Source organism: Hyla sarda, chromosome 1, assembly GCF_029499605.1.
Source record: "Hyla sarda isolate aHylSar1 chromosome 1, aHylSar1.hap1, whole genome shotgun sequence".
Classification (NCBI taxonomy): domain Eukaryota; kingdom Metazoa; phylum Chordata; class Amphibia; order Anura; family Hylidae; genus Hyla; species Hyla sarda.
Window position 1 is genome coordinate 244,165,706 of NC_079189.1, and position 19,868 is coordinate 244,185,573.

Sequence of the window (19,868 nt, forward strand, 5' to 3'; positions counted from 1 at the left end):
TTTTGTTTTTGCTACAGGGGTGGGGGGGGGGGCTTCATATGTACTATTTATAATTTAAAAGCTTTCAATGATTTGGGCATGAGAAAATAAAGATCATTTTTTTTCTTATAAATGGAAGCTTTTTTTCAAAGGCTGGATAATCACGGCCACAATGACAGCCACATCAGAGGGATGGGTTAAAAGAATATATAATATCAATAATAAACTTTTCATGCAAGGAAATCAATAAGCCCCTGGTCAATTCTAGATTTACAGGCACATGAAAAATATGTATAGTAGCTTGGTATGTTATATTCAAGTCAACCACTTAAAGGAGTTGTCCAGATTCAGAAAAACATGGTTGCTTTCTTTCAGGAATGGTATACCTGCCTAAAGGTTGTATATAGTACTCTAGCACAGCCCCCATAGAGCTCTAAGCAGTCATATGTATCTAATTCAGCACAACCTCTTAAAGGGGTACTCCGGACCTAAGACATCTTATCCCCTTTCCAAAGGATAGGGGATAAGATGTCTGATCGCGGGGGTCCTGCCGCTGGGGACCTCAGCAATCTGTCATTCAGCACCCACCTTTGTGAGCTCTGGAGCGCTGGAGGCTCCGAGTGTGAAGCATTACGACCACAGGGCTGGAGTATCGTGACGTCACGACGCCGCCCCGTGTGACGTCACGCCCCCTCAATGCAAGTCTATGGGAGGGTGCGTGACATCACACAGGGGTGGAGTCTTGACGTCACGATACTCCGGCCCCGTGGTCATAATGCTTCACACTCGGAGCCTCCAGCGCTGCGGAGAGCTCACAAAGGTGGGTGCGGAATGACAGATTGCGGGGGTCCCCAGCGGCGGAACCCCCGCGATCAAACATCTTATTCCCTATCCTTTGGATAGGGGATAAGATGTCTTAGGGCCGGAGTACTCCTTTAAGGAACCCAGAGTGGGAACCATGGGGACTATAATATAATTTTCAGTCATAATCTTTGATCTAAGCAGAACATGTCTTCCATCTTCATCATAGAAATCTGTTCTCTCCCCACATGAGGGTATGCTGGTGGAATCCATTAAAATAGCATAACTTGGATTTTGCAATATGTTAGTAAGCCAAGCCTATGGCACTTAGTAAAATCTATTTACTTTATAACATGTTATCAAGTGTGAATGCTTACATAAATAATTTTAATACCAGTGTTTATCATTATATGACACATTATACTACATCTGTATTTGCAGTTCAAGATGAACATATAAGTTACATGCAGCTTTGTCACATTGTTGAACCCCTAATTCTGTTCCTAGTAACTTGAGTTGGCTCCATAAGGTGGTGCCATGTGGAATCAATTTTCTTTTGTGGTTTTTATGCATTCCTTTGTATTGCAGTGTTAACATAAACAATATTACAGACGATGTACTGGATACTTTAGGCTCTGTGTAGTCATTCCAGAACCCTGCCATGAAAAGATTTACACCATTAACAAGCAAACTTGTTTCTTCAATAACAAAAAAAGAAAAACAATAACACAAAAATGTACAACCCAAAATATTGTTTGTTGCTAAGATACACCCTTTATGTACAAATATGTCTGTCCTGTGCTTCTATACTTATGCTATGAGCTGTATTTATAGTCTACAGCCAACTACAAGTTCACTTTGTACTATGATGGGATTAACCTTGCAATTAAAAAAAATTATAATAATAACGACTAAGGCCCCATGCTAGGGCCGAAACGCGTCACCTACCTGTGTCCGTGTCTGCTATGCTGGGAAGTTTTATCTGCAATAAAGAGTTCGTTCTGTATCCTGTAGCGCTGGACATTCTTCTGTTTTGGTTTCTACACAAGCGGTGTTGCCCACCCCAATCCTTGCGCTGGGGGCTTGGGAAGTGAGCCGGACTATCGTGTGTGTTTGCTCAGCATTTACTATAGGTTATATTTCAGCTGTGATAAGATTACATTTTACTACCACTGACTTCAAAAGAGAACATTATGGAGGAGATTTATCAAAACCTGTCCAGAGGCAAAGTTGCTGAGTTGCCCATAGCAACCAATCAGATTGCTTCTGTCATTTTGTAGAGGCCTTGTTAAAAATGAAAGAAGCGATCTGATTGGTTGCTATGGGCAACTTTTCCTCTGCACAGATTTTAATAAATCTCCCCCTATATCTTGAAAACGCACACAGTACAGATATACCCTTTACGACAGACTCACTTACAGAAACATTTGTTCTGCACCTGTAATGCAATATGTAAAATATGCTTTGTAAGTACCACTAAACCATTCTTATATATTGTGGGAGATTAGCTCCGTAGAACCAGTCAAATAGTAGCAAGATATCAGTCAGAGTTAGGGACATAGAAGTAATGTGCAACAAAACAAACATAACCTTTACACAAATAAATCCTGCTTGTCCAGTGCTAACTATACAAAACTCTTCCCTGTCTATACAGGCAGCTTACTAACAGCCACCCAACCGAGTAGACAACAAATGTCTTACTAACACAGGTCACAAAGTCTTCTTTTTAAGGCTACAAATCTCCAGATTCAAATTCTTATCAGTGCTGCTGGTTTCTCACAGCCTCAGTTGTTGACTGACTCTCACCTAGTTTTAAAACAAAATATTGGTGAGCTGCCTTCAGCACCTGTGCTGATCTGGGCTAGTCTGAAAACCTGTAGTGGCCAAGCAAAGGAACAAAAAGACCCACTATCAATCTGCCTTTCATCCCATGAAAACCCCGGGCCCTAGTAAGCTTAGTCTTGTCATGAATGTAAGTATATCTGGAAAGCTTTGAAAGCTGAGCTGCGATTGTTTTTTATGGGCAAAACCAGTTTTGGTTTCAGACATATTGAGAAATCTGGGCCAATGGGTATACTTTCAATGTGAGATTTGTGAATCTTGATGTATTCAGTTGACTTTGCATAGTTAGTATTGTTAAAAGGACATTGCATAGTTAGTATTGTTAAAAGGCAAGTCACTATCCAGGTAACTTTAGAATTTTGTGCCTCTGCAGACATTGCAGCTAAGATGTAATTGGCGCCACACTACATTTAGTCCTATGGAAATTTTCAATTTCAACCCATAAAAGCCTGATGTCCTCTTTGACAGCCACAGTGCTCATTAACATAGGTACAGGCCTTTTATGCCAGGAACCGTCTGGCTTCCCCATAGACTTGAAGCTGTCAACATCTTTCTTACTATGAAAATATGACTTTTTTGGGCAGCTTTGCCATGTGGTCTCTCACAGAATTACTTCCAAACCAACAAACAAGTTATAGACTAAGCAGACATGTCTAAGCAGATATTTATTACACTGGGCTCATACATAACTGTTATTCAAGTCCATGTGAATCTGAATGATGTGATACAGGTATACAGTACCATTAACTCCCAATGTGTGTCTTTAAGTGTTTGTGTGCAAAAAAAAAAACCCTGTTGTTTTATAATAATCCTTTGTCTGTAAGCCACAGAGAACAAGCATGTGAAGACAATCTATCGTTGACATCAGTAAAATCGTCCTGGAGTCAACATAAAAGCTTTAGGTACAATACATATTTTGCAACCCAAAAAGTCTTGGATTCCTACATTCTACAGTTAATGGGTTTCAGATGTCTGGCATACTTCTAGATTTTTTTTCTTGGACCGAGGTTTTACAGACAAAACTGCCTGGGAATGATGTTTGGAGTATTTAGTCAACATAGTTAATGTGGAATGTTAAGCGCTACAATATATAGCCTGATATGCATGGGAAAGCAGACTGTCTAGCACTGTCTAAAAAAAAACATTTAATAACAATACATATAATTATATAAGTGTATTAATATACTCTTACTTATAATAAAAAAAACTGAACAAAACTGAAGCAGAAAATGGAACTTGCCATATTCACAGAACACATGGACATCACTTTCTTCCCTCTTCTATACTTGGCTAGTTGTTTGTCATTGTTACTGAAATTTGTGCATGTTGCATTTGACTGCAATGTCACATGCAGCTTCTGTAACAGTGTTATTAGCGCAGATCTCCCAAGTGGAGTTCAGAGGATAGGTGTGCGTTAAATGGAAACCTACATGTCATCCATACCTTTCTTTGATAGCACTGAAAATAAGGGTGCGTTCACACGGAGTAATTCAAGAGGAATTTACTCGAGTAATTCCTCTTGAATTCTCCACTTTAAATGAATGCACATCTCCTCTGCCCATTGACTTTAACGTTATTTCCGCTGTTCTGTTCACACTGCGGAAATTCTGCTAGCAGAATTCCGACGCTGAATTCCGTTCCGCTTGAAGAAAGAACATGTTCATTCTTCAAGCGGAATCTGCTAGTAGAAATCAATTGAAGTCAATGGTAAAAAAAAATTCCGTCCGACATTGTTTTCGCGGGTAATTTGCGTGCAATTCGCGGGCAATTTGCGCAGAATTCACACGCAATTTGCGTGGAAATGGCTGTAAAACCCTTCACTTCTTTCTCCCCGATGTCCGCGGGCAATTCCGCAAGCAATTCTGCCCGCAAATTTTTCAGCGTGAATTACTCTTCATTTACTCCGTGTGAAGGCACCCTAAGGCTTCATTCACACCATATCTACCTTTTTAATTTCTCAATTTTGATTTTGAAATTGTATTCAGAAAATCCACTTTCCTCACAAGAAAGAGCAGAAACATTGCCTAGGAAAATAGTAGAAAAACTTCTAAAGTATTCCATCATTTTATATGGGAGAAATATACGCCGTGTTTGACAATTGCTATATGTTGTTTTTTTTTTGTGGAATATGCATTATCCACTTGATTTGAAACCTTGCTAATCCAAAGCACAGATCGTGAACAGTTTCAACAACACAGTACCTAAGATAGATGAAGAGTTAAAGAGGCATTCCGGCCAAATACATCTTATCCCCTATCCAAAGGATAGGGGATAAGATGTCTGATCGCTGGGATGCCTGCACCTGGGACGCCCCACGATCTCCGTGCAGCACCCGCATTCTATGGAGGGCTGCTTCTCCAGTCTCGGAAACCTCTGTGTTTCCAGGACTCAAGATGTGACGTCACGTCTTACCACGCCCCCTCATGACATCATGCCATGCCCCCTCCATTCACGTCTATGGGAGGGGGTGTGACAGCCCTCATGCCCTTTCCCATAGACATGAATGGAGGATGCGTGGCGTGATATCACGAGGGGGTGAATCCTCAAAAGAGAGAGAGCAGAAACATTGACTTAAGAAACAGTAGGAAACTTCTTCCAGTGTAGCGATCTCCCATCACACCCCCTCCCGTGGACATGAATGGAGGGGACGTGGTGTGACATCACGAGGGGGCATGGCGTGACATCACGAGGGGGCATGATGTCACGTAACTGCTCCAGTCCAGGAAACAGAGAGGTTTCCAAGACTGGTGAAGCAGCCCAGCATAGAATGCGGGTGCTGCACAGAGATCGCGGGGGTCCTGGCGGCGGGCCCCCTGCGATCAGACATCTTATCTCCTATCCTTTAAAGAATACCCCTTTAACATGTGTGGAGTGTATATGCTACCTTGAGCAGTTCCTGAGTTGGTGAGAATCCCTGAAGACTTGGAAAAACTCATGTTCATCTGGACCAACTGGAGGTTCACAAAGGCACAGATTTGCTAAGGGGCCAGTCAAATAGAAAGTTCAGAAGAGAGAAGTAAGTCCTTCAGGTGAGGGTAAGGACTGTATGCATGATATTTTAGTCCCCAGTGTTGTAGCCTGTAAACCATGAATCATGATCCTGGTAAGCTTTAGCAACTTTGCTGTACCTTCCAACCATATGACTAACAACAGCAACTATCCCTTACATACCATGTGGCCTAGAGAAATCCATGAAGTCTTGATTCAAAGAGACATGAGAAAGCTAGACTTATATAGGGAACTATTTTTTTTTTTATAATCCCATCTATACACTAGAAAATTCTGGTGAAGTCTTGAGAATACCAGACAACAGTAGGTAGTTAACTGCAGTAATGCTGTTCTGCCAGAGGAGGCAGAAAGTGAATGTGATTATAAATGTATCTCAGTGGATTGGCTTATTACCCCCATAGCCATTACCTGGTATCATATGAAAGCGCAATTTAACAACTTTATAGTGCATTTTACATATAGTACAAGTAAAGGTAGTAGAGTCACAATAAAACACCAAAGGTTCGGTATATTTGAATGGGGCTAAATATTTTTTGTACCATAACAAAAAGGATGCAATATTTTGTCAATAGTGCTTGAAAAAAGGTACTGTTGCTGATGCCTTGCATCGTCTTGTTATGGTGCAATAAAACTTTAGCCATATTCAAATATTCCAGACCGTTTTACTGTGACACTACCTTTACTTGGAATTTAGCTCCAATTTTGCACACTGATGAGTCCCATTCACTGACAGAATGGTGTTGGCTTTTTTTGGACTTTCTTAAATATAGTACAGTAAGGGCAGGTGATCCTTTATCAAACCATATGGAAATATATCACACAGGGACACTGCAGAAGTGGCTACGCAACAGGTGCCAAAAGTAAGGAGACCATTTTGAAAGTGTATACATCTGTGTAAGAGCCCCTGCTTATGTCTGAAAGTCCTCTTCTTCAGTGACTATTCAGCAGGCGTCACAAAACAGACATACAGATAGCTCTTTCATTGCATTTCAGGATCCAAGCAAAGCTGGGACCTTTTATGATGATTTGGTAGACTTTGACACATAAGCGAGTATAAGAAACTTTGTAATATATCTTATCAGATAAAAATGCAACTTTCTTCAGCAACAATGGAGATTGCCTGAGCCAAAAAAGGTTTGCATGATTTGCACCTTGTTTTCCATGTGTTTTAGACATGTTTTTCAGACTTTTGCACTCCTCTCTTTACAGTGGAGTATGGCTTACCAAATATTAGGTGAGGATTATGAGTTTGGGGTGTGGATAAAATGTTGGCAAAGATTTTTGCCATAAAATTATGACAGATAAAAGATGCTGCAAACTTAGACTAGACAGTCTAAAGATGCACCAATTTTTCAAACAACCTGAGCCACTGTTATTAATCTGGTGCATTTACAGATTGTCTAGCCTAGTTCACACTGTACAGTATGTTGGAAGTGGTCGACGGAAATGGGAGTAAAATTTTACATGGGATTTTATATAATCGTAATTATGGATATTTTACTGGTCCCATTAGCCACACTAGGAAAATATACATATATATGTACTGTAGTGCAGTGTACCCATGAAGAACATATTAGAATAAGTGCTTGTGAGCCATGTTTTTGGTCCGTTATATGTCCCCTCCAGGGTGCTTGTACAGGGTCCAGATGTCACGATTAGTGTACCATACTTGCATGGTACACTAATCGTGACATCTACACCATAGTAGACATATGTATATTTTCCTTTAGGTTCTCTCACCAGGAGCCAATCGGATAAACTTCTTTGTGCAGACTAGATCTGTCTTATTGAATTAGAGGTGTATATACATTCATTCCCACCAGATTTCTTTACTAGGAACTTATTGACAGATCTAAACGCATATAAAGCCTGTATGTATACAAGTTTGATTTCTAAAGAGCATTATTCACAGGTGTCGTGTACTATAAGAGATCTTCATCACCAGTATTATTTTTACTACTTGTATTTTATACTCTAAGTTAAATACAGCAGTACCATACACATACGCCATCCTGATGACGTCGGCGCTTATAGACTGACAGAAACGCGTTGAAAGCGATGTTGATATAGTAACTTTCAAATTTCATATAGCTCTCGTGTGGTAAATCCTGATTTGTGCTAACGCCATTCAGGTATCTTCTTGTCAGCTACAGCAGTTGTCCTGTGATGGATAATAAGACTGCTGCTCCATTGTATATAACTATTTTTTGGTATAAGGGCTCACGTATTTGGTGACTATTTTTAGCTGTACTAATAAAAGCTAAGTTTTAGGCACTATCCGTTCTTTCTAAGTTTTTATTTTTTTTATTTTATATAATCCAATTCGATAATACATCAAATTGTAAGTAATTGCATGTTATTGGTGTTTTATTCTACCTGTGACTGCTCAATACTGTGTTCATTTATATGGTCTAAAGTAGGAAGGCTCATTTTTCCCCTTTTGTCTCTAACTGAATCCTAATACCCAACAAAAGATTCCCATCTATAAGGACAACTCACTTGCAAAATTTGGTTTTGATCCGACAATATATCCTGTCTTTGCTATGAACTTCAAGTTTTCATCAATGTAGTAAATGCATCAATTCAAACAAATGCATTTTTTGCATTACCTGAAAACCTTGTTATCAGTATGATGGCTGATCCTCGATTTTCAGTTTGAAAAGAGGCACTACCCAAGATTGTAAAAGTTAGGAGAACATATGAATGTACGCTCCAATATTGTGGCTACTTCTAATTTGGAGTAGACTCAATAAACTGGAAAAACTATCCACCCTAGTCTGCATTGTGATGATACACAGCAGACTGCCTTTGTGGACGTGGTATTAGAGTTTGGTAATAGCAGTCATCAACTGGTAGTAGTATTTATGTACTATATGAGGTTCTTTATTATTAAGTATCGGTATGGTGATGTTATTCAGTAGCAGTATGGTAATATTATCTAATTGTTCTTTTCTGTCTGCATTATTTAGTGTTCAATAGCTGAATGGGAAGATTAATTTGCTGTGTGGTGTTCTTATTCAGTAGCCTTGTGTTGATGTTATTGAGTAGCTGTATGGTGGTATTATTCAGTCTCAGCATGGTGGTACATTTCAAGTATCATATAGTTATATCAGTCCCTCATTCTTTGAATTATAAGTGGAGCAGCACCTTCAAGATATGAGTGCAGGGCTTCAACAAGGGTGAACTCCAAACCTCCAATAGAAACCATAAAATCCCAAGGAAAGAAGCAGCAGATTTATTAAATTTTTGTTTAGCAGGCAACATTTCAGTTCATCTATGGAACCTTTTTTAAAGGGGTACTCTGCCCGTAGACATCTTATCCCCATCCAAAGGATAGGTCATAAGATGTCTAATTGCTGGGGACCGCCTCCCATAGACTTGTATTGAGGGGGCATGGCCGTGAACGTGACATCACAAGCCTCCGCCCAGAATTGCCAGTCATCCGGCACAGAGCGAAGTTCGCTCCGTGCGCGAATGTCTGGGGTGCCAGAGCCGAGATCGCGGGGGTCCCGCTGTTGGATAGGGCATAAGATGTCTAGGGGTGGAGTACCCCTTTAAGCTTTAAAATGGATTTAAAAATGGCTCCATGACATTATCATACAGTCTCCATAAAGTTATCATACATGACAAAATAACTATTTATTTACAAGATTGAAGACCTGTGGAATGTTGACTATAGCCTGTTGTGATATTTTTACTCTTCCAAAAGGCTACTGTGAAGTTTGAAACAAGGTCATCTAAGTCATATTAGATACTATATTTTTGATGTAGAGTACTACAATATATTATGCCATTGGGTATTGAAATAATGCTCTGAATATGTGCCAATGTATTGCAAATGATAATACAAGAAAGAAATATGTAAAATAACATTGAACAACAGCTTCAATGTAATAAACTGTAATTCTACCCCTATGAAGCAACAGGAAAACAGAATTAGAACATATTAGTCCACACAGTGTTCATGGAAGTTATTACTGTCCTACTTATCTACTGACAATAACCGTCTTGATCATTCATCCATTTTGCCATCTGCAGAGACTTGATTAGGGATATACAGTTTGGTGAGTCAAAGACATGTCTGCTCAGTTTATTGACTTCTGGTTCCCAAACAGTAATGACAGGGCTTGGAGACGTGATGAGGCTATTTTGCCTTCCCTTGTTTGTCTAGGAATTTTGACTCACCTGCCAGATATTTGCTAGACTGAATAAAAGAGGAGTTTAGGAATTAAGTAAATGGGAGGAGCCCCCCTTCGTAAAACAATTAAGTTGATTACTCTACCATGAAAATGGACATTACATTGGTTAGTTCACACCTAGCTGAAAGAATTTCGCATTAGCTAATAAAGAGAATCACACCTCAACCAGGGCTGCTGTGTAAATAGTGGCCCATGAATGTGTGTGTAATGTGAGCAGGGTTCCTCATACAAGGATGACATGACCCAGCTGCGGAAAGGGCTTGTTTAATGTGGTGTACAGTCTACCTGCCACAAAAACCTCAATGTTTGCTGAGAACAGATGACTTACAGCTGTTTAACATCAGCTGTCCCTGGAGGCAAACAGTGTAAACATTAACACCACCTTCTGTGTACCGGTAATCCTTGGGTAGATAATATTTTACAGTCCTGCTAATATAGAGCATTCTAGGGAATCGAGAAGCATTTTATGCAAAAAGGTATAAAGATATGCTTGAAAAATGTTGTAAGTTATGACTATATGTGATCTAAGGGCAGCGCTATGCTGAGAGAAGTCAAGATGCAAATTGGGTTTTATGTCTGCTCTGTGAAGAACCTAGGCATCTTGGCTATTGAACATTAGAACATTTTATTCAATGTGTCTTTTAAATCAGATAAATCAAGAATTGCTGGCTTAGATCTCCAGAAACCAAAATCTACAAACCCTGATGAAAATTTTGGAATCACCTTGTAAATTGCATTTCTAAAACAAATACCAAAACAAATCTAAACCTGTTAAGTAGTCTATATATACCAGAAAATTTGGAAACTGGCTACTGGCGAACCCTGTAGTGCTTGGAGTTGAGGTTAGGAACTGATGTGAATACTGTCGGTGGTGCTCTGTTCATAGACAAACTTAGGTCTAGGGTGGAGAAACCCGCTAGTCCATATGGAATGCAGTATCTTGTAGGATAGTAGAAAACGGCACTCACCATTAAATGTTTTCTACTGTCCTACAATATACTGTTGAGAAGTCTGTCTGTAAAATGGAAAATGCTTAAAGGGGTACTCCGCTGCACACATCTAATGCCCTATCCAAAGGATAGGGCATAAGATGTTACATTGCAGGGGTCATGTCGCTTGGGACCCCCTACGATCTTTGGGCCAGCAGCTGCGGTGTCCGTCCCTGGCATCAAGCCCCCCCTCATTCATGTCCATGGGAGGAGCCGTGATGGCTATTACAGAGCCGTCACGCCTCCTCCCATATACATGAATTGAGGGGACATAGCGGCCTGCATCAACAGTCATTACAGGGGTGATATCCCGGAGATCACGATAGGAGATAAGATGTGTGCAGCGGAGTATCCCTTTTAAAGTGTACCTCCTAGATAATATTTTACAGTCCTGCTAATACAGAGCATTCTATGTAAAAATTTTAGGGGCCCTAAAATATCAAATTGGATTTGTAAGGATATCTGATCTTATCTAGGTACCCCTGGTACCGAACTTCGGTGGTTAGCTTGATTTAAGTCTTTATCTGGATCCAGGAGAATGAATCTACCAGAAATAACACATAACAACAGTTTGTCTGGTCAAATTCACTCTAGTTTATTCAGTAGTCCGTAAGCACATAATATAGGGGGGGGGGGGGGTTGCACCCCTCCTTCTGTCACTCAAATATTTGGTATGATCTCTAGCCTATAATATTAGGTATACGGAGGTTTCTGAGAGAATTCATGGGAGAGACAGATGATCGAGAAAGCCATAACACATGTAAGAATAGGAAGTCCTAATATGGTTAATTAACCTTCGCGGCTACATTCCGAGCAAAGAGATAACATTAAATGCTGACAGGATAAAGACACTGTGTGATGGATGCATACAATACAGTAACCCCTTCAGGATTTAGCTATAGAAATTGCACATTGTAGACTTTCTTCATTTCATTGATACAAAATTGTGGCGATGAAGTAATTTATTGGGATTATAATGCAATTTGCCACAGAGCAAAGACTTGTAAAGCTCTTCTTTAGGAAAGGCACATCAAGTCAATGACATGACCAAAGAAGATCACTGCCTGAAGACCATCAATTAGACAAATAATAACAACAACAAAAAAACCTTAACAGGTAATGATAACTAAGCAAACTTAAACTTTAATCCATTTAAATCATTTAATGTTTAAAACCTTTTTCTCGTTTTTTAAAATCATTATGAGTTTGAATTCAGCTACAGAAAAATAACTATTGTGCATGTGCCAATTTTTTCAAAAATTAAAAAAACTATTGAAGGTATGCTATAAAGACCTTGCCCAGCTGTGCGACTTTGCAACACTATGGGGGAGATTTATCAAAGTTGTCTATGCCCCGCATCAATATAGACCAAACTACAGAGGGTTAGTCTGGTCTATTGTGCGCCTAATTTATCAAATGGCGCACAGCTCTTGATAAATTCTGTGCACAGACTGCATGATCTATGCTTTAGTCTATATTTAAACCTGCTCCAACATGGTCTGACATTTCGGCGTACTTTCAGCCTATGCGACTTGTCGCTGAAAAGTCGCTTTTGATAAATTCAGCACCAATGCATTTTTCAATGCATTTCAGTCTAAAATAGACTAGCATGCATCATGTTCTAAAAATCCTCTAGAGCAAAAGTCGCAGAAAAGTCGCACAGATTTAGACCGCGACTTTCTGTGCGACAAATTTAGACAAGAAAAACCAGTCTAAATCCTTTGATAAATCTCCCCCTATGAGAATTAACAACTGAAACAATGGGAAGGCTTATAAAACAACTTCAAGATGGAAATCCAACACAGAATAAGGAAACAATGTTGGTTGTTCCTAGTTTGTTTGGTGTAAAATTTTGTGAAAAAGTATTTAAAAAAAAAAAGTAAAGCTTATTAAAGGAAAACAAATCAGTAGATCCAGAAAGACATTAAAGTTTTGGAACAAAAAACTCAAGGCAGTATGTATTGAAAGTAAAAAAAAAAATGCAAAAAATAAAAATAAAAAACAAATGAGTAGAAACAGGGGTAAATATTTGTGACAGAACTGTTAGGGCACTTGCACATGAGGCGATTCTTGGCCAAATATAATGATATCACCCTGTGTAATAGGGCCAGCAATCAACCAAGTCCTTCTTTGTCGGCTTTATGCTTTAAAACCCAATGAGAGGTACTCTTTCAGTAATTTGAAATGTTGCATAGAAAAGCTATTAGAGCATTCTAGAAAGTACCTCATTTAGGGCCATTATCTATTTGCCAGATCAGTCAACAACTACAAAGGTCTCTATGTGGACCGAAAGAGAATTCCCATACGAAACTTGTAATGTTCTTTTTTCCCCTCTGGTGGAACTTCAGGGGAATAAAACACATGCCACCTGAACTCCTTCAAGATTCACAGAAAAGTCTTTCATTAAAGGGGTACACTGGAGGGAAAAAAATGTTTTGAAAGCAACTGGTGCCAGAAAGTCTAACAGAGTTGTAAATCACTTGTATTTAAAAATTGTAATCCTTCCAGTATTTATCAGCTGCTGTATACTGCATAGAACATTTTGTAGTTCTTTCCAGTCTGACCACAGTGCTGCCTGTGTCACGAACTGTCTGGAAAAAAACTACACAACTTCCTCCGGAGAATTCAGAAGCTGATAAGTACTGGAAGGCTAAAGATTGTTAAATAAGAGTTTCCTTGAGAATGTAAAATTGACAGCTATAAAAGTTGGAGTGTATTATGCACTGAACGGAACCAAGTGACACAAAGTCAATGAAATCTTTCCTTTTGTAATGTCATAATGGTCTGCATGTGAAAGTATGCTTTTTATTTTTTATAGGGGATGCAAATCCCTTAACAGTGTTCACATTCCAGAGGAGGTAGATAAAATGATTAATGGTCTGGAGAATATACAGGGAAAAACAAGTGTGTGGAATTTGCAAATCAGTGACAATCAGGGCAAAATAATGCATATAGTGCATGTAACACATTAACAGTAGAGAGAGCTTCAATTTCACCTACTGCCCTTAGTATTTAAGGTTAGTACAAGGAGATATTAAAGGGTATTCCAGGCCAAAACTTTTTTTATATATCAACGTGCTCCGAAAAGTTAAACAGATTTGTAAATGACTTCTATTAAAAAAATCTTAATCCTTCCAATAGTTATTAGCTTCTGAAGTTGAGTTGTTGTTTTCTGTCTAACTGCTCTCTGATGACTCACGTCCCGGGAGCTGTGCAGTTCCTATGGGGATATTCTCCCATCATGCACAGCTCCCGGGACGGGACATCATCATTTAGCAGTTAGACAGAAAACTTCAGAAGTTAATAACTATTGGAAGGATTAAGATTTTTTAATAGAAGTAATTTACAAATCTGTTTAAATTTCTGGAGCCAGTTGATATAAGAAGCTGCAGATATAAGAAGCTGCTGAATTATGTGGCCAAATACATCAAGACAGTCAGCTAAACCCACTGTTTCCAATGGGATTAAATTATGATGTAATGTGGGGTTGATTTACAGTCCCTTAATTGTGGATGTTGGGGGAATTAAAGCTCTGTGTGTGTTTAACTACTTATTTTCCTTCTCTTTCTACTTCAAGCACATGTTCTCCAAACTTAAGAGACATCTTCGATAACTTCTTCTGGTATTATGGATGGAGCCCCTCTGTCTTATTGAATGATTGGCTGTTACACTACAATTATACTGGTTGGAGACTGATGTTTGTGGTTAAAGATGAGCGAATCGAAGCTGACGAACCCGAATTTGTTATGAATTTCGGGCAACAAATGCGAACAGCGCCTTGATTCTATCACGTGAATCGCTTCATTTAACTCCATTTACTGTGGTCCAGGCTACAGGGCATCTAAAATGGCGGATCCACTTGTCAGTACATGGGACAAGGAAAGCTGGGACGAGGGAAGGCAAGGCAGGAAGGGAAGTAGGCGGGATGAATCACATGCAGGATGCAGCCTATCAGCAGTCAGTCACCCCTGTGATATCACAGTCCTATATATTCGGCAGCCATTTGCCGGATCGTCATATCATTCATTAGACTGCATACAGATAGGACAGACATCGCTGTGTGTGTGTATTACACAGAAAAGCTCATTCCAGCAGTGTTTCACATCCTAGTCACATCAGCGTTCTGGTAGACAGAGAGCAGTGTTTTTTTTTCACTGAAAAGGATTTTTACTGCAACCATTAACCTCCCAGTTACTTTCTTCAGCATTATATTACAGAGAGGGAAAGATAGCTGTGTGTTGCCTCATACATTTCAACAAGCTGCCTCAACTCCATAAACCTTATCAGAGGAGGCAGGAATAATTTTTCAGTGCAATTCTGTGTCTTTATTCCACAACAAATCATCTGCTGGTTATATTAGTCTGTAGTCCAGGCAAAAGTAATCACCAGCTGTTGTTTTACTAAAATACGTTTTTTTTAAGCGTACTGTACCGCATTTTTCTGCCCTCATAAGTGCATACCACATACCTACATCTAAGTGGTGAACTATTTTGTGCCTGTTAATCTGTCAAGGGCCTACATACTATGAAAGGACAGCCAAAAGTAATCACCGGCTGGTGTTTTACTCAAATTATTTTTGAAGCGTACTGTAACGCATTTTTCTGCTCTCATAAGTGCATACCACATACCTACATCTAAGTAGTGTACTATTTTGTACTTGTTAATCTGTCAAGGGCCTAGATATTGTGAAAGTCCAGGCAAAAGTACACACCTGCTGCTGTTCTAGACAAATACTGTTTTAAGCGTAGTGACGCGTATTGTACTCCCCTCATATATGCTCTAAGTATTTCACGCAGAGAAGTGCCAAGACGTACACAGAGGAGTGGCAGAGGCCTAAATTCATCAGGCAGAGGTCGCAGCAGCGTAGGGGCGAGTGGCAGCAGGAGAGGCCTGAGCTCCCGGTATCAGCTAGCGGTCATGTCTCGACAAGCAACCCATCTGCCGTCATCGATTGGTTAACACGGTCATCCACTTCATCACAAGTGACATCTGATAACCCCAGTCAACAGTCGGTGGGTTCCTCAGATACAACCCTCAGTTGGAATGGCCCGGTAGCAGTCCCTTTCCTCCCATTGCCTCTGTCATATGCTGTTCCCTCTCCTACAGAAGTTTCTTATGCTGTGGGTTCAGCTCCACTATTCAATGAGGATAATCCAATAGAGGACAGTCAGCAGCTACTGCCCAGCCAACAAGGGGAGGAGACATCCGCTGCTTTCTCTGCTAGGCGGGCAAGTAGTGATGAGGAGAGTGACGTGGAAGGCGGTGTTGCCAGGGTTTAGGGTTCTGAAGCAGACACTGTTGAGGAACCTGGTGAGGACATCAGTGACGTGCAGACACTTGTTGATGATGATGAAGCCGATTGCAATTGGGAGCAGGTTGCAGAAGGGGCTTCATCATCATCAGGAGAAGAGAGTTGCAGGTTGCCTGTGAGGCAGCAGCTGAGCCAGCAAGGTGGTAGCATGGTTTACAGTCAGCATGATGTCAGAAGTGGAAATTCTGGAACCAAACGTGCCCGGGGAGACTGCCTGCTTCGCGGCAGCCTACCTTCCTGGGAGGTAGTGGAACAGGGGTTCCTGGAGACGGCAGCAGTAGCAGTCAATTAGTGCGGACTGTTAGTGGGAAAATCAGCTACTTGGTGGTGTGGCAGTTTTTCATCAAGCATCCAGAGGAGGTTCACATAGCCACATGCAAGATATGTCGGCACAAGGTGAAGCATGGCAAGGGTCCCAATGTTGGCACCACGGCCCTGCATCAACATATGCTTCGCCACCATAAAGTGGCCTGGGAGAACTATGGCTCCGATGCAGTGGTCTAGCCTGCTGAATCACCCTGTGGAATGCCGATCCCTCTTTCAGCCAGCCAAGACTCTACCACCTCAGCCGAATGGAGCTGTGTATCATACCCTCCTTCTGTCGCTCCAGATGCTCCTGCTTCTCCTACTTTTAGTCAGACATTCCACCAACAATCCATCGGCGTAGCCATGTCCAAGAGACAACAGTATGTGCCCACTCATCCATTGGCGCAGAAGCTGAATGTGCTCCTGTCCAAGTTGCTGGTGCTGCAGTCCCTCCCTTTTCAAGTGGTGGACTCTGCACCTTTCAGAGAATGGATGGCTTGTGCCGAGCCGAGGTGGAGAGTCCCAAGCCATCATTTCTTTGCAAAGAAGGCAGTACCAGCCCTGCAGAATTTTGTGGAAGAGAAGGTAGTCCAGTCCTTAAGCCTGTCGATGTGTACCAAAGTGCATGGTGCATGGCAGTGCCTGCATCTGGAGCTGTAACTATGGTCAGGGACAATACATGTCCTTTATGGCTCACTGGGTGAATGTGGTTCCTGCACAGTCACAACACCAATTTGGACAGGTCACGCCGCTTCCTCCTCCACGCTCTCAGGCCATTGGTCCTGTGACAGTGTGCGACTGCCTCCTCATCCTCCTGTCCTCAGCCTCCACTGCCCAGACATGTCTTAGTGGCCCTTCAACATACCATGTGTGCAGGGCACGGCGGTGTCACGCTGTTCTTCACATGGTTTGCCTTGGCGAAAAGAATCACACAGGGGAGGAACTACTAAAAGTCATTTGCAAAGAATTCAGAGCGTGGCTTACTCCGCGAAAACTGGAAATGGGAACCATGGTGACTGACAACGGGAAGAACATCTTGCATGCGCTGCGACTGGGAAGGCTGAGCCATGCACCCTGCATGGCATACATGTTCAATCTGATTGTGAAGCAGTTCTTGAAGTGTTCCCCCCATTTGCAAGACTTCCTAACAATGGGAAGGAAACTTTGCATGCACTTCAGCCACTCGTACACCGCAAAGCACACTCTCCTTGAGCAGCAGCAGCAGGACGGTATCCCCCAACATAGTCTGATTTGTGATGTTGCCACACGTTGGAATTCCACACTCCATATGTTGGACCGCCTGTAAGAACAGAGAAAAGCCATCACTGATTTCTTGATGATCCAAGCAGATAGGAGTACTCCCCTGTGTAACTTCAATGTCAACCAGTGGCAGCTCACACGTGAAACCTGCTGTTTGCTCAAGCTCTTTGAGAAAGCCACATTATGAGTCGCCAGGATTACAGGATGAACGACGTCATTCCACTGCTTGTTTTTGACAACACGTGTTGGAAACAATGGCTGGTCAGGGCACTGGAGACGTGGCGCCTACATCTCACGGCCACATGAGCCCTGTGGGGGCTTAACTGGAGGAGGAGGAGGAGGGGGAGGGGCACAGTGGAGCACAGTTTAGGTTTCACGGGATGGGCGGTTTATCTAGTCATCTGACAGGAGAGGAGGAGCCGGAGCAGCTAGAGGAGCTAGAGGGTTATGAGGAAGGCAAGACAGAGGACCCAGACACATGGCAGTATGCAGTGGAGATGGAGGCAGGGAGTCCCTCCGAGTCACTTGCACAAATGGCACGATGCATGCTCACTTGCTTGAATAGTGACAGCCGAATTTTCACCATTCGGCAAGGAGATGACTTCTGGATCTCCACCTTATTAGACCCTTGCTACAGCCAAAAAATGGGGGCCTTTTTTTACCCCCACTGAGAGGGAGTACAAAGTGACCTACTACAGAGGCTTCCTATGTAGTCAGTTGGCCGATGCCTATCAGCGCCATCGCCCATCCTCTCGCAGGTCTGAATACGGGGCCCCATGCGCTCTCCCTCCACTGCCATGGCTGCTGGGGAGGGGTGGGGTGGCAGGAGCAGTACCAGCTCCATCAGCAGCAGCCTGAGTCTACAGTCACTTATGACTAGCTTTCTTCACTTGCATAGTGAAGCCCTAGTGTCTACTCATGCTGCTGCCAACTCCATGCAATGCCATTCAGACACTATATGGTCTCTTCATGCTTAAGCCAACTGCAGGCTGTGTCATTCAGCCAATATATGGTTTACTGATGCTGCTGGGCCTGGGTTTGGGCCTAAAAAAATTTTTGGTAGCACTAGCTACCCTAAATCTTCAATTTAAATTTCAAAATTCATCTTTTAATCTTAGGGATTGTGAAGCCCTAGTGCCTACTCCTGCTGCTGCCAACTCCAGGCTGTGCCATTCAGACACTATATGGTCTCCTCATGCCTCAGCCACATTCAAGCTGTGTCATTAAGACACTATATGGTCTCCTCATGCTGCCAACAACTCCACGCTGTGTTCTTCAGCCACTATATTGTCTCCTCATGCTGAAGCCACCTTCAGGCTCTATCATTATGCCGCTCTGCGGCAGTGATTCTAAAAGCGATGCCTGTAATCTGCATGTCATTCTGAATAACAGTATTATTTCACTACCCCAGCACACTCCATATGCGTGTTAGAACAAAGCAAAGTGTTCTACACCCCTATTGAGGCTCTGTGTAGTCCAGAAATATCTGTTTTTAATATCGATTCGCCGCAAATAAATTTGGATCAAGCCAAAAAATTTTATTTTTTATTCGGCGAATCGTCCGAATCCAATTTTTCAAAAGTTTGCCCATCTCTATTTGTGGTCACTGGCAGGAAGTGATGTCATTTTGCTGATGAATGTAAATGAGGGCAAAATTACATGGGGGCATCCAACTGGAAACCTATTACATTCTGGTTACATGGCATTCCAATTTATGCTTTAAACTTGAACTTTTTATGTATCACAGTACATTTCATGTCTGTGTTACAGACACAGGGTGACTGGTTAAGGCAGTTTTATTTATAGCCCCTTCCCCCATTGTAAACACAAATGGGTGGTCTGTTGGGCAAAATTTGTACCTTTTACTTCTCTCATTTCCTTTAGTAGATTGTAAACTATTCTGTGTAGGCTCATATGTCCGTTTGTCCCTTTAGTGATTTACTTTTCTCCAATTTTTTATTTTCAGTGTAAAGCAATGTATATATATATATATATATATATATATATATATATATTGTGACGATCCGTCTTGGGGATTAGCTCTGGGATCGTCCTGGACCACGCCACAGGATGCGTTTCTTCTCAATAAACCAGCAAACAAACGCTTATAATGCAAATCTGGCACCTTGCCAGTTTTATTAGACAGGTTGCAGGGTAAGAAATCAACAAAAA